We start from the raw sequence: 15,219 nt of genomic DNA on the forward strand, positions 1-15,219 counted from the left end.
CGTGACCTGTCTGGCACAGACCTGAATGTGAGAAAGGGGGCATTTTAAAGCTCTTTCAGAGAAAAACATGCAGCCAAGGATCCTTTATCCAAAAAGCCTGTATTCAGAATGATGAGATATGACCTTCCAGGATCAAGTTATTGAGTAATTTCTTGCATCTACTCTAAAACCAGCCCACAGGAGGTTATTAAGGGGCTCTTTAAAAAAACACCCCAAAGATAGAGATACAGAACAGAATGTCATAACCTTATAGAAACAAGACTTATCGGCAACATAGCATCATTAAAATCATATATCTCTCAATAATCAGTCTCTAATGTGTTCTGGGCCTAAATGCTCCGCTAAACTACCACATATTGTAAAAAGATTGGATAAAAGACATGACCCATCCATTTACACCACCAGAGACCTTACTTGAACCTAAAGACACATTCAGACTGAAAGTAGCAGGATGGAATACCATCTTTCATACACAAATAAATGGACCTCAAAAGAAAGCTGGGGTAGCATTTCTCATCAGATAGATTGATTTCCACAAAGACTAGAGTTAGAGAGCAAAGAAGGGCACTATATTGTTTCTAAAGAATGTCCAACAAGTGGATATGGACAATTATATAAATATATATGCTCTGGTCGGGGTGCACCAAGATAAACAAGACAACCTTAACCACAATAAAGAGACATATGGGGAGTTGTAAAATACAATAGTAGAGACCCTCAACACTCTACTATCAAAGTAATAGACAGATCACCTAAGCAAGAAATCAAAAAAGAAACGCGAGAGCTTGAATGCCATACTTGACGAAGCCGGACCTCATAGATATATAGAGAAACACTCCACCCCAGATCCAAACAATATTCATTCTATCTCTAATGCCTATGGAATATTCTCAAGAATAGACCATGTCCTGGGACACAAACAGGTCTCAACTCGATACCAAAAGACTGGAAATTATTCCCTGCATCTTCCTTTCGGGGACTCACAAACATCGAAATTGGAACTCAACCAAGGAAAATTTGAAGAAACTCAAAGACGGAAAACTAAGAACCATCTTGCTCAGAATGATTCACATAAACCAGGAAATCAAAAATCAATTCCAACAATTTATGGAGATCAATCAAAAATGAAAACACAATGGTTGTCCAAAACCTAAGGGACACCGCAAAGGCAGTCCTATGGGGAAATACATAGCCACATCCAAGCTTCACTAAAAGAATAGAAAAAATCTAAAATGCAGATTTATATTCTCACTCAAGAAGCTGGAGCAGCACTGAGGGACAGCCTAATCTGGCCTAAGACTTGAAACAGTTGACCAAGATTACAGAAATCAATGAATTAGAAAACAGAAGTATAGTAGAGCAGATCAACAGGACTAGAAGCTGGTTCTCTTTTGAGAAAATTAAACAAAATTGGCAGACCACTGGCAAGACTTATCCAAAAGAATGAGAAAGGACCCAAACTAATAAAATTATAATGAAAAGGAAAGGTGCCTTACTAACAGCAAATGAAAAATTGGAAGGATCATTAGAAAACTTTTTTCAAATAAGCTTATATGCTAATAAATTAAGCAATCTGGAAGTGATGGAGGCCTTCCTGAAAACCTATAAACTACCAAGACTGAAACAGGAAGAAATTGACTTTAAACAGGGCCAATTTAATTTGGCGGAAGGAGATTGAGTCAGTGATAAACAACCTTCCAAAACAACAAACTCCAGGCTCAGATGGTTTCTCTCGGGGAGGAATTTTACCAAACATTCAAAAAGAAATTACCACTATTCCTCTCCCCAAAGCTATTTCCAAAAAATAGGCGCCTGGGTAGCGCAGTCGTTGCCGCCTGCTCGGCTCAGGCGTGATCCCAGCTGCTCTGGGATCGAGCCCCACATCAGGCTCCTCCCGCCATGAGCCTCGCTTCCTCCTCTCCCCAATTTCCTGCCGTGTTCTCATTATTGTCCTCCGTCAAATAAAATAAACAAAACTTTAAAAAAAAAAAAAAATAGAAACAGAAGGAAAAGCCACCGAACCGGATCTCCATGAGGCCAATATTGTCTCTTTGATCCTCAAACCAGGCAATTGCCTCATCAAAAAGGAGAATTACAGACCATTTCCTATCGAAATATGGATGCCAAAATCCTCAACAAGATCCCGGCTATTTAGAATCCAACAGTACATTAAGAGTTGGATTATCCATGATGACCAAGTGGGACTCCATCGGTGGGATGCAAGGGTGGCCCAACATTCACAGATTGATCAACGTGATACATCATATCAAGGCAAGAGAATACTCAGGAAACCATGGATGATCTCCTTTCAATTGATGCAGAAAGCATTTGACAAAATACAGCTCTTTCCTGATAAAACATTTCAGAGTATGTAGGGTTACAGGGTACATTTCAAACTCATAAAAACCATCTATGAAAACCTACAGCAAATATTCTCAAATAGAAAGGCTTGGAAGTAGCTTCCTTAAGATCAGGAAGACGACAAAGATGCCTCTCTCTACCGTTATTCAACATATCACGTTTTCTTCATCACCATCACGCCCACACGCCTAAAAGTCCTTGCAAACAGCAATCAGACAAATCCTAAAAGTGCGATAAAAGGTATCCAAATCAGCAAAGAAGAAGCTCAAAATGTCTCTCTTCAAGAGATGACATTTATACTGTATATGAAACCCAAAAGAATCCAATTCCTTAACTATTAGAAGTTATAGAGCAATTCAAAGTAATGTGGCAGGATACAAAATCAATGCTCAGATCCATTGCATTTCTATACATGAATAATGAGACTGAAGAAAGAGAAATTAGGATCCATCCCATTTACAGCATGAAATTAAAACCATAATGCTACCTTGGAATTAATTTCAACCAGAGACGTGAAAGGAGCCCGTATCTCTAGAAACTATAAATCACTCTGAAAGACACTGAGGAAGACACAAAAAGATGGAAAAATTGCCCCTATGCTCATGGATCGAAGAATTAATATGGTTAAAATGTCCATAGTTACTCAGAGCAAGCTAAGCACTTTCAATGCTATCCCATCAAAATACCGGCGACATTTTCGCTGAACTGGCAAATAGCCCTTAAATTTGTAGGGAACTGAAAAGGCCCTAAATCACCAAGGGACTGTTGAAAAGGAAAAACAAAGTTGTGCACTGTAAGGGGCGCCGGATGTCAAGCTGTACTACAAAAAGCCAGATCACAAAGACAGCATGGTACTGGTACAAAAACAGACACGTAGACCAATGGAACAGAATAGAGCCCAGAAATGGACCCTCAGCTCTTTGGCAACTAATCTTTGACAAAGCAGGAAAATATCCAGTGGAAAAAAGACAGTCTCTTCAATAATGGTGCTGGGGAAAATAGGGACAGCTACATGCAAAAAGAATGAAGTTTGACCACTCTCTCTCACACCATACAAAAGATAAACTCCAAATGGATGTGAAAGAGACCTCGATGTGAGGACAGGGAATCTCACCAAAATCCTAGAGGAGAACATAGGCAGTGAATCCCTACGACATCAGCTAAAGCAAACTTTTCTTGCTTAGACACATCTCCAAAGGCAAGAGAAACAAAAGAGCAAAATGAACATATGGGACTTCATCAAAATAAAAGCTTCTGCAACAGCTTAGCAAACAATCAAAAACTAGCAGGCAGCCCGCTGAATGGGAGAATATATTTGCAAAAATGACGCAAGTAGATAAAAGACTGGTATCCAAGATCACAAAAGAACATTCTAAACTCAATATGTGAGAAACAAATAAACACCAAATCATAAAAATGGGCAGGAAGATATGGTTGAGACACTCTTCCAATGAGGACATACAAATGGCTGCTTCAGATACAAGAACAAATACCCAAAATCATTAAACATCAGGGAAATTCAAATCAAAACCACATTAAGATACCATCTATAAATTCAGTTAGAATGGCAAAAATCAACAAGGCAGGAAACAGCAATTTCTGGAGAGGATGTGGAGAAAGGAGACCCCTCCTATATTGTTGGTGGGAACTGTGGTTGGTGTAGCCACTCTGGAAAGCCATTGTGGAGTAGTCTCTTAAAAAGTTAAAAATTGAGTTTTTTATACTATTACCCAGCCACGAAATACTGGGCATTTACCCCAAAGATAGCAGACGTAGGGGAAGAGAAGGCGTCATATATGCAACTCAAATGTTCATAGCAGCATTATCCATAATAGCTAAATCGTGAAGGAAACTCAGATGCCCTTCAACAGATGACTTATCAAGAAGCTGTGGTCCATATATATACGATGGAATATTACTCAGCTTAATGGAAAACGAAGTTCTCAACGCTTATGCTAACATGGACGTCACTGGAGGAGATAATGCTAAGTGAAATAAGTCATGAGAGAAATCGACAATTATCATATGCTTTTTCTCATCTATGAAAAGCAAGGTAAGAACTAGAAGTCTAGTAGGGGAAGAAAGGGATAAAAGAAAGGGGGTAATCAGAAGGGGAGGAAGCATGGGAGACTATGGACTCGATAAACAAACTGAGGGCTTCAGAGGGAGAGGGTAGGAATGGGACAGACTGGTTATGGGTGTAAGGAGGGCAATGGATTGTATGGTGCACTCTCGGGTGTTATACTTAACTAATGAATCATCAAATCTTGCATCAGAAACCAGGGATGTACTGTATGGTGAGTAACATAATGTAAATAAAACATTTTAAAAGGAACATACTTCACAATATCATAAAGCTACATATTAGAATAACTCAGAGTAATATCATATCCCAGACTTTTCCCTGTAAGATCAGAAACACGACACCTAGATATTCACTCTCACCACTGATATTCAAACATAGCATTAGAAGTCCTAGCCTTAGCAATCAGACAAATAAAAAGATAAAGACATCGGGAATTGCAAAGAAGTCAAACTTCACCCTTCAGCAGCCGACATGATACTGTATGCTTTGAAAAACCCATATTCCACCCAAAATTTCCATAGAAATCATACAGAATTCAGCAAAGTGGCAGGATATAAATCAATGCACAAGAAGTCAGTTATTTCTATACAGTAACAGCGAGATAGAAGAAAGAGAAATTAAGGAATCAATCTTATTCAGAATTGCACCAAAACCATAAGATACCTAGGAATAAATGTTACTTAAAGTGGTAAAAATATCCATACTAAAGCTTTTATGTGAGGAGCATTTTTATGACTGAAATGGAGCAAGACACAAAGAAATGGAGAACATTCCATACTTATGGATTAGAAGAACAAACATTGTTAAAATGTCTATACAATAAGTCAATCTACACATTCAATGCATCCCAATAAAACATTACTAAATATTTTTGCCATGCAGACCTGAAACAAATACTCCTAAAATTTGTGGATGGAACCAGAGAAGACCCAGAATTGTTTATGGCATATTAAAAACAAAAACTGAAGCAGTTGGCATCACAATTCAGGAATTCAAGCTATATTACAAAGATGTAATCATCAAATAGTACAGTACAGGCACCAAAACAGACACATAGATCCATGGAACAGAATAGAGAGCCCCCAAAATGACTCTCTATGGTCAACTATTGACAAAGCAGAGAAGAAGAATATCCTAATGGAAAAAGACAGTCTCTTCAACAAATGGCATTGGGAATGCTAGACAGCCACATAAAATAATGTAAAATTGGACCATTTTCATACATCATGCTACAAAATATTCCCAAAATGGATGAAAGACCTGAATGTGAGACAGGAATCCATCAAAATCTTAGAGGAAAACACAGGCAGCAACCTCTTTGACCTTGGCTACAGCAAATTCTTTTTTTTTTTTTTTAAGATGTTATTCCATTGGTAGAGAGAGACAGCACAAAGAGGGAACACAAGCAGGAAGGGAGTGGGAGAGGAATAGCTATAGCCCCAGCAGAGAAAGCCTGACAGGCTTGGAATCCCCAGGACCCAGGGATCATGCCCTAAGCCAAAGGCAGACGCTTAATGACTGAGCCATGCAGGCGCCCCTAGCTACAGCAAATTCTTGCAAGCAAAACAAAGCAAGAATGAACTATTGGGACTTCACCAAGATAAAAAGGTTTTGTGCAGCAAAGGAAACAAGTGACAAAACTAAAAGTTCTAGTAATCTCTTGGTGTAGTTTTCTTCTTCCTCCTCCTCCCCTTCTTCTTCTTCTTCTTCTTCTTCTTCTTCTTCTTCTTCTTCTTCTTCTTCTTCTTCTTCTTCTTCTTCTTCTTTTTCTTCTTCAAGATTTTATTTATTCATTTGACAGAGAGAGACAGCCAGCAAGAGAGGGAACACAAGCAGGGGGAGTGGGAGAGGAAGAAGCAGGCTCCCAGTGGAGGAGCCTGATGTGGGGATTGATCCCAGAATGCCAGGATCAAGCCCTGAGCCGAAGGCAGATGCTTAACAGCTGAGCCACCCAGGCGCCCCATCTTCTTCTTTTTATACAGAGTATCATCAAGCCATCCACAAATAGTTTCAGTTTGTCTTCTTTCTTTCAGATTTGGTTGCTTTTTATTCTTTGTGTTGTCTAATTTCTCTGGCTACTACTTCCAGTACTATATTATATAACAATGGTGAGATCGGATATCCCTATGTTGCTCTTGATGGTACAGGAAAACTCAGTTTTTCCCTCTTGAGGATATTAGTTGTGGACTTTTCGTATATGGCCTTTATTATGTTGAGGTATATTCCCTTTAACCCAACTTTATTGAGGGTTTTTATCATGAATAGATGTACTTTGTCAAATGCTTTTCTGCATCCATTAAAAGGATCAATAGATTCTTATCCTTATTAATGTGGTACATCATATTAATTGATTTGCAAATATTGAACCAACCCTGCAGTCCAGGAATAACTCCTACTTGATAATTGTGAATGATTCTTTTAATGTACCATTGGATTCAATTTCCTAGTATTTTATTGAGAATTTTTGCATCCATGTTCATCAGGGATATTGGTCTGTTGTTCTCTTTTCAGTGGAGTCTCTGGTTTTGGTGTCACTGTAATGCTGGCCTCATAGAATGAATTTGGGAGTTTACTTTCCATTTACTTTTTTTTTTTGATATTTTGAGAAGAATTAACACTGTAAATATTTGGTAGAATTCTCTGTGAAGACATATGTCCCTGGACTTTTGTTTATTGGGAGACTTTTTGATTACTGATCCAATTTCTTTAACAGTTATTTCTATTTCTTCGTGTTTCACTATTGGTAGTTTATATGTTTCTAGGAATTTATTCATTTCTCCCAGGTTGTCCAATTTATTGCAGTATAGTTTCTCATGACATTCTCATAATTCCTTGTATTTCTGTAGTGTTGGTTATTATTTCTCCTATCTCATTTGTGATTCTACTTATCAGCATCATTTCTCTTCTCTTTTTGATACATCTGGCTAGGGGTTTTTTTTAATTTTATTTCTGTTCTCAAAGAAATAGCTCCTGGTTTCACCAATCTGTTCCATGTTTTTTTTTTGTCTGTTTGTTTACTTTCTACATCATATTTTGTGTTCTAAATTTATTATTCCCTTCATTCTTCTACATTTAGGCTTCATTTGTTGCTCTTTTTCTAGCTCCTTTAGGTGAAAATGAGGTTGTGTATTTGAGACTTTTCTTGCTTTTTGAATTAGGTCTGTTTTTCTATGTTCTTCTCCATTATGATTGCATTTGGTGCATCTCAAAGGTTCTGGATCATTGTTTTTCATTTTTATTCATTTTCAGGTATTTTCTAAAATTTGCTTGTTTGATTACTTTGTAGACCCATTAGTTGTTTAGTAGCATGTTCTTTAACTTCCATTAACTTGTAGTCTTTTCAGTTTTATTTTTTTTTCTTGTCACTGACTTCAAGTTTCATAAATTTGTGGTCTGAAAATATGCATGGTATGGGGGAGGGACCTGCCACAGTGTTTCTCAGGTATCCCTGCCTGGCAGAGTTGTCCCACCCCCAGTTTCCACTGAGCCCAGCACCCCAACAGGAGCAGGACAACTCTGCCCAATCAAGGATGCCTGAGTAACAGCATGTCAGGCCCCACCCAAAGAAGACAGGCTGGAAGAACAAGAGGATGACAACCCTAGGATCCCCATAAAATGGGTGCATCTTGAGTGGGTCATGGTTAATACTTTGGACTCTGTACATTCCCTCAACCAGTCCTCAACAGAATGACTAAGAAGAGGAACTCCCAACACAGAAAGGAACCAGAGAATATGGCTTTTGCCACAGACCTAATGGATATAGATATTAGCAAGAGGTCAGAGATAGACTTCAGAGTAGCAATTATGGAGTCAATATCTAGCTTTGATAACAATATTAGTGACAATATAGAATCTCTGAGGGCGGAAATGAGATCTAATCAGGGCAAACTTAAAAATGGTATGAATGAGATGCTGTCTAAACTGGATACCTTTGACACCCAAGGTAAACGAGGCAGAAGAATGAATTAGTGAGCTAGAAGATAAGATGATAGAAAAGAAGGAAACTGAGGAGGCCTGGAAAAACAGATTAAGGCCCAAGAGATTAGACTGAGAGAGATTAATGACACCATGAAACATTCCAATATCAGAATTATTGGGATCCCTGAGGGGATGGAGAGAGAGGTCTAGAAGATATGCCTGAGCAATTTGTAGCTGAGAACTTCCCTAATCTGGTGATGGAAATAAGATTTGTGTCCAAGAAGCAGAGAGAACCCCTTCCAAGATCAAAGACAAGAGACTGACACACAACATATAATACTACAATTCACAAATCTTAGATCCAAGGAAACAATCTTGAAAGGGGAAGATATTTATTTTGTACAGAGGGAGGAAAATCAGAATAACATCAGACCTGACTACAGAGACCTGGAAAGCCAGCAAAGGCTAGCAGGACATATTCAGGGTACTAAATGAGAAGAACATGCAGCCAAGGATATTTTATCCAACAAGGCTGTCATTCAGAATGGATGGAGAGACAAGAGCTTCCAGGACCAGCAGAAACTGAAAGAACTGGCCACCAAGCCAGCCCTCCAAGAGATATTAGGGGGAATTCTATAAAAGAAGAGAGACCACAAGAGTAAAATAGACCAGAAATTTATAGAGACAATCTATAAAAACAGGACTTCACAGGCAATATGATGGCACTAAAGTTATATCTTTTAATAGTCACTTTCAACATGAGCAGCCTAAATGCTCCCATGAAATGCCATAAGGTTGCAGATTGTATAAAAAAGACATGGCACATTCATATGCTGTGTACAAGAGACTCATTTTGAACCTAAAGATACATCCAGACTGAAAGTGAAGGGATGGAGAACCATTTTCCATGCCAACATACCTCAAAAGAAAGCTGGTATAGCAATTCTCATATCAGAAAAATTAGATTTTAAGCTGAAGACTATAGTAAGAGATAGAGAAGGACACTATATTATTCATAACAGGTATATACAACAAGATCTAACAAATTTAAGTATCTGTGATCCCTATATGGAAGCAGCCAATTATATAAGCAACTGTTAACCAAAATAAAGAATTATATTGATAATATTATTGTAATAGTAGGAGACCACAACACACCACTCTCAGCAATGGACAGATCATCTAAGGAGAAGATCAACAAAGAAAAAAGAGCTTTGAAGTACACATGGGACCAGAAGAACTTCCTAAATATATACAGAAAATTCCACCCTAAAACAACATAATATTCATTCTTCTCAAATGCACACAGAACTTTCTCCAGAATAAACCACATACTGGGTCACAAATCAGGTCTGAACTGATACCAAAAGATAGAGATTATTTCCTGCCTACTATCAGACCACAATATTTGGAAACTGGAACAAAATAAAACAAGAAAAAAATTGGAAGGAATTTAAACACCTGGAAGTTAAAGAACATCCTGTTAAGAATGTTAGGGTCAACCAGGAAATTAAAGTACTTAAACAATCATGGAAACCAATGAGAATGAAAACATATTGGTTCAAAACCGATGGGATACAGCAAAGGTGATCCTATGGGGGAAATATATAACAATCCAAGCCTCACTTAAAAAAATAAGAAAAATCCCGAATGTACAAGCAAACATTACATCTAAAGGACATGGAGAAAGAACAGCAAACTAAACCAAGCAGAAGAAGAGAAATAATAAAGATTAGAGCAGATATCAATGAAATAGAAACAAATAAAAAAAAAACAGTAGAACAGATCAACGACACTAGAAGCTGGTTTCTTGAAAGCATTAATAAGACCAATAACCCACTTGCAGACTTATCCAAAAGAAAAGAGAAGGACCCAAATTAATAAAATTATGAATGAAAGGGGAGAGATCATGATGACTACCAAGGAAATAGAAACAATTATTAGAAATTATCATCAGCAAATACATGCCAACAAATTAAGCAACGTGGAAGAAATGGAGCCTTCCTGAAAACCTATAATCTACCAACTGAAGCAGGAAGAAATAGACAATCTGAATAGACCAATAACCAGTAATGAAATTGAAGCAGTAATCAAAAACCTCCCTAAAATCCAAAATCTACGGCCAGATGGATTCCCAGGGGATTTCTACCAAATATTTAAAGAAGAAATAATACCTGTTTTTCTGAAGTTGTTTCAAAAAATAGAAACAGAAGGAAAACTTCCAAACTTGTTCTGAGGCCAATATTACCCTAATCCCAAAACCAGGCAAAGACCCCAACAAAAATGAGAATTACAGACTAATATCCTTGATCAACATGGATGCCAAAATACACAATAGGATCCAACAGTACATTTAAAGGATTATCCAACACGATCAGGTGCGATTTATTCCTGGGAAGCTAGAGTGGTTCAACATTTGCAAATCAATCAACATGATAGAGCATATTAATAAATGAAAAGACAAGAACCATATGATCCTTTCAGTTGATGCAGAAAAAGCAATTGACAAAATGCAACCTCCTTTCCTGACTAAAATTCTTTACAGTGTAGGGATAGAGGGAACCTCCTCAAATTCATAAAAACCATCTATGAAAAGCCCACAGTGAACATCATTCTCAAAGGGGGAAAGCAGAGAACTGTTATCTTAGGATCAGGAACATGACAGGGATGCCCACTCTCACCACTACTGTTCAACATAGTACTAGAAGTCCTAGCCTCAGCAATCAGACAACAAAAAGTAATGAAAGACATTGAAATTGGCAAAGGAGAAGTCAAAATCTCAGTTTTCACAGAGGACATGATATTTTATGGGGAAAACACAAAAGACCAAACCCCCAAACTACTAGAATTTATTCAGAAATTTAGTAATGTGGCAGGATACCAAATCAATTCACAGAAATCAGTTGCTTTTCTATACACTAACAATGTAATTGTAGAAAAAGAAATTAGGGAATCGATTCCATTTACAATAGCACAAAAAACCATAAGGTATCTAAGAAAAAATGTAACCAAGAGGTAAAGGATCTATACTCTAGAAATTACAAAATACTTATGAAAAAAATTAAGGAAGACACAAAGATGTAAAAACATTCCATGCTCATGGATTGGAATAATAAATATTTTTTAACTGTCTATGCTAGCCAGCACAACCTGCAAATGTGATGCAGTCCCTACCAAAATACCATCAACATGTAATCAGCAGTGGAACAAACAATCCTAAAATCGTATGGAATCAACCTATCCCATTCCCCCACCCTTCTCCCCTCTGAAGCCCTCAGTTTGTTTCCCAGGCTGGTGATAGGTAGTAAGGAGGGCACGTATTGCATGGTGCACTGGGTGTTATATGCAACTAATGAATCATCGAACTTTACATTGGAAACCGGGGATGTACTGTATGGTGACTAACATAATATAATAAAAAATCATTAAAAAACAAACAAAAAAACCCACATTGAGATATCACCTTACATCAGCTAGAATGGCAAAAATTAACAAGGCAGGGAACAACAAATGTTGGCAAGGATGTGGGCAAAGGGGAACCCTCTTACACTTTTCTTGGGAGTGCAAGCTGGTACAGCAACTTTGGTAAACAGTATGAAAAATCCTCCAGATGTTAAAAATAGAGCTACCCTAAACCCATTTATTGAACTAGTGGGTATTTACCTCAAAGATACAGATGTGAAAATAAGGGGCACATGCACCCAATGTTCATAGTAGCATTAACCACAAAAGCCAAACTGTGAAAGGAGCTGAGATGCCCTTCAAGAGATGAATAGATAAAGAAGATGTGGTTCATACATGCAATGGAATATTACTCAGCCATCAGACAGAATGATTGCCCAACATTTCCAGCAACATGCATGGAACTGAGAGGGATTATGCTAAGTGAAATAAGTCAAACAGGGAAAGGCAATTATCATACGGTCTCACTCACTTGTGGAAGAAACGAATAACACAGAGGGCGTTAGAGGAAGGAAGGGAAAACTGAAGGGAGAGAAAACAGAGTGAGAGAAGAAAAATGATTGACCCTGGACTACAGGAAACAAACTTAGGGTGTCAGAAAGAAGTGGGGTGGGGGGATAGAGTAGCTGGGTGGTGGGTATTAAGGAGGGCACATGTTGCAATGACCACTGGAAGATATATGCAAATAAGGAATCACAAAATGTTACACCAAAAACTAATGATGTACTGTATAGTGACTAACATAACACAATAAAAAGAAATAAATGAAAATTAAGGAAATGAATGTTTATATAAAGGGAAAAAAGAAAGCAAAACATGCATATTAAATAATAAAAATGGACTTCTAACTAGCATAAGGTTAAATGTCTCAGAGAAAGAGGGGAAAAGATATAGTTCCTTAATTGATATTTAAGAATATTGAATAAAGGCAGTAATATTCATGAAAAAATGCTCTTAAAATATATGTTATATGCAATAATACCAGGAAGAATATAATAATACATTATATACAAGAAATAATTCATACCATAAGAGATAACTATCTGAAAGAGTCTAAATTAGTACAAGACACCATACAACAGCCTGACCTGGCATGTAGGGCTGATTATCTGACAATGCTGACACATGGACAGAGAAGAAACGCAAAGTGATCCTGAGACCTAAACTTTTCATTTAACCACAAGAGGAGCGAGAGCCAAATCCAAACACAGGTGTTGTTGATGGGGACTCCTGGCTGCCCATGCCTTCCCGTCGGCCGATAAGAGATGTGCCTGTAGACCTCCCATGTGGATGCGAGGCCAGGAGGCATGGGTTGAAGGTCTCCGAGTCAGAGCAGGTGGTGTGACACTGGGGGTGTCAGTGAAGGTGTCCTGAGGCCTCCCCGAGGACTTGGAGTAGCCTGGGGAAGGAGGGGCAGGCGGTCGGCTAAGTCCTGTCCCAGGTCTGCCCCCCGAAATGGCTCAGACAGCTGCAGTGAGCAAGCCAGGAGAGGGCAAGGTGGGGACTGAACAGCAGGCAGAGCCTCGGAGCTGAGCACACCCCATTCAAGCCAGGAAAGGGGGAATCCCCACCTGGCCAGGTGTCCAAGTTGCCCTGGGCGTTCACCTAATTTGCAAGGGCCAGCTGAAAGGTATGGACAGGGTTCCCCTGCGGTTCAGACCAACAGTCCTGGCTTTGTCCCCGAGGGATCCCGGGCGGGGGAGAGGGGAAGCAGAGCTGGCATCGTTCCCTTCTTCTCATGCCCACGACCTCTCTTCTGTGTCCCAGGTCTGGTTTCAGAACAGAAGGGCTCGGCACCCAGACCAGAGCCGAAGTGGCCCCCGAATGCCTGGGGGGCAAACCCCAAACCCACTCCTCACCTGACTGTTCTGGGGGACTCCGGAGGCTCTCAGCATCTGAATCCGTCCAATACTCCGAGAGGCATGCAGGCCTTTGTTGCAGGGACACCTCCTGTTCCCGCCATGGGCTTTGTCCCCTCTGGGTTCCTGTGGGGGCCCTGGGAGCCCGGCCCTGGAGGCCATGATGGTCCCACCCACCCAAGGTGGCCAAGGAGGAAACCACTGTCCTGCTCCTGAAGGCCTGAGGAGCCATTCCTTGACAGGACCGATGGTGGGAGGGTACTTCTCAGCTCTCCCGCTCCTCTTTGCACCCCGTGGCAAGAGCAATGCCAGCAGCAGCCTGAGCACCCTGGCATGGCACCCCTGCCCTTCCAAGACTACCCCAGCCTCCAGCTGCCAATCCTTGCCAAGGCTGGCAGGAGGCAGGGCCCTCGGGTCGCGACCATGCCGCGCAGTGCTGGGCCCAGGGGTCCCGGCTTGTCGTGGGCACAAGACAGACTGCGGATGGGGCGGCTCTACAGTCTGCACACGCTGAGACCCCTGGTTACCAGCAACAGGCACACTCTACTGCAGGGCTATCTGCTGCGCTCGACCCACAGCAACCACCTTCCGCAGAGGCTTAAGTATTTTAGAGTAGCTTTGCTCAGCTGCAGAGATGGAGGAAGCCAGACACCCTATCCTGAGTGGGTGTCTGCGGTAAGAGGAGTCTCCAGGACCACCGGAAGCACCCCTCAGTGAGGACGACTTTCAGGCCCTGCTGGCCATGCTGCATAATTCCACTTGGCCTCAGTCCTAGGAGCAGGGAGGCGTCGTCCTCTCCACCCCCCAAGGCATTCAGACCTCTTTTCCTGAGAGGCAGTCCTAGCAGGACAGCGAGGAGGAGGAGCATGCAGCACTGCTCAAGCTCCTGAGGAAGATCGAGGAGGCCCAAAGGAGTGCCTGTGGCTTGGAAAGACTGAAGAGGTCTGTCCTCTCTGCCCTGCAGGTGGGATCCCACTGCTTCCCCATGCTCACCAAGCTCCACAAGGCCTCTGAAGTCACCGTGGGCACCGGGCACTGGACACCCTCCCCGGCAGCCTTGCTGATCCAAAGCACTTTCAGGACACACACACACGACGTTCTCCCTGCCATCACCTTTGCCTCTGTGGCCTGGGGCACCCTGACCTTGGCAGCAAAACCAGGCCAGGAGGAGAGATCGAAGAAGGACACCTCCACGTGCCTTTTCCTCCTGTTGAGTCAGAAGGTCGCATCTCCAGGAGCTGAGCGTGTAGACCTAGACAGGACGCTCCACGTCTTGACCATGGGAGGCCAGGGATACGAATCCGTCCTGGCTGGGAGGGCTGGGAACCCTCCTGGGCAAACGACTGCAGTCTCCCATCTCTCAGGGATCCTGTCCCAGCCTAAGTCCGGAAGGCCCCTGGGGCCTTTGCCTGGCGTGCTTGTCCCGTAGCCTGTCCCAGGGATGCCAAAGGGCAAGCCCAGGGGCCTCGGCCTCTCTCCCAGCGGGCATTCTGCAAACGGTAGCACTGTGGCTGTTTCCAGAAGCTTAGCATT

This window comes from Ursus maritimus, unplaced genomic scaffold (assembly GCF_017311325.1).
Source record: "Ursus maritimus isolate PB19 unplaced genomic scaffold, ASM1731132v1 scaffold_5, whole genome shotgun sequence".
In the NCBI taxonomy this organism is placed as follows: Eukaryota; Metazoa; Chordata; class Mammalia; order Carnivora; family Ursidae; genus Ursus; species Ursus maritimus.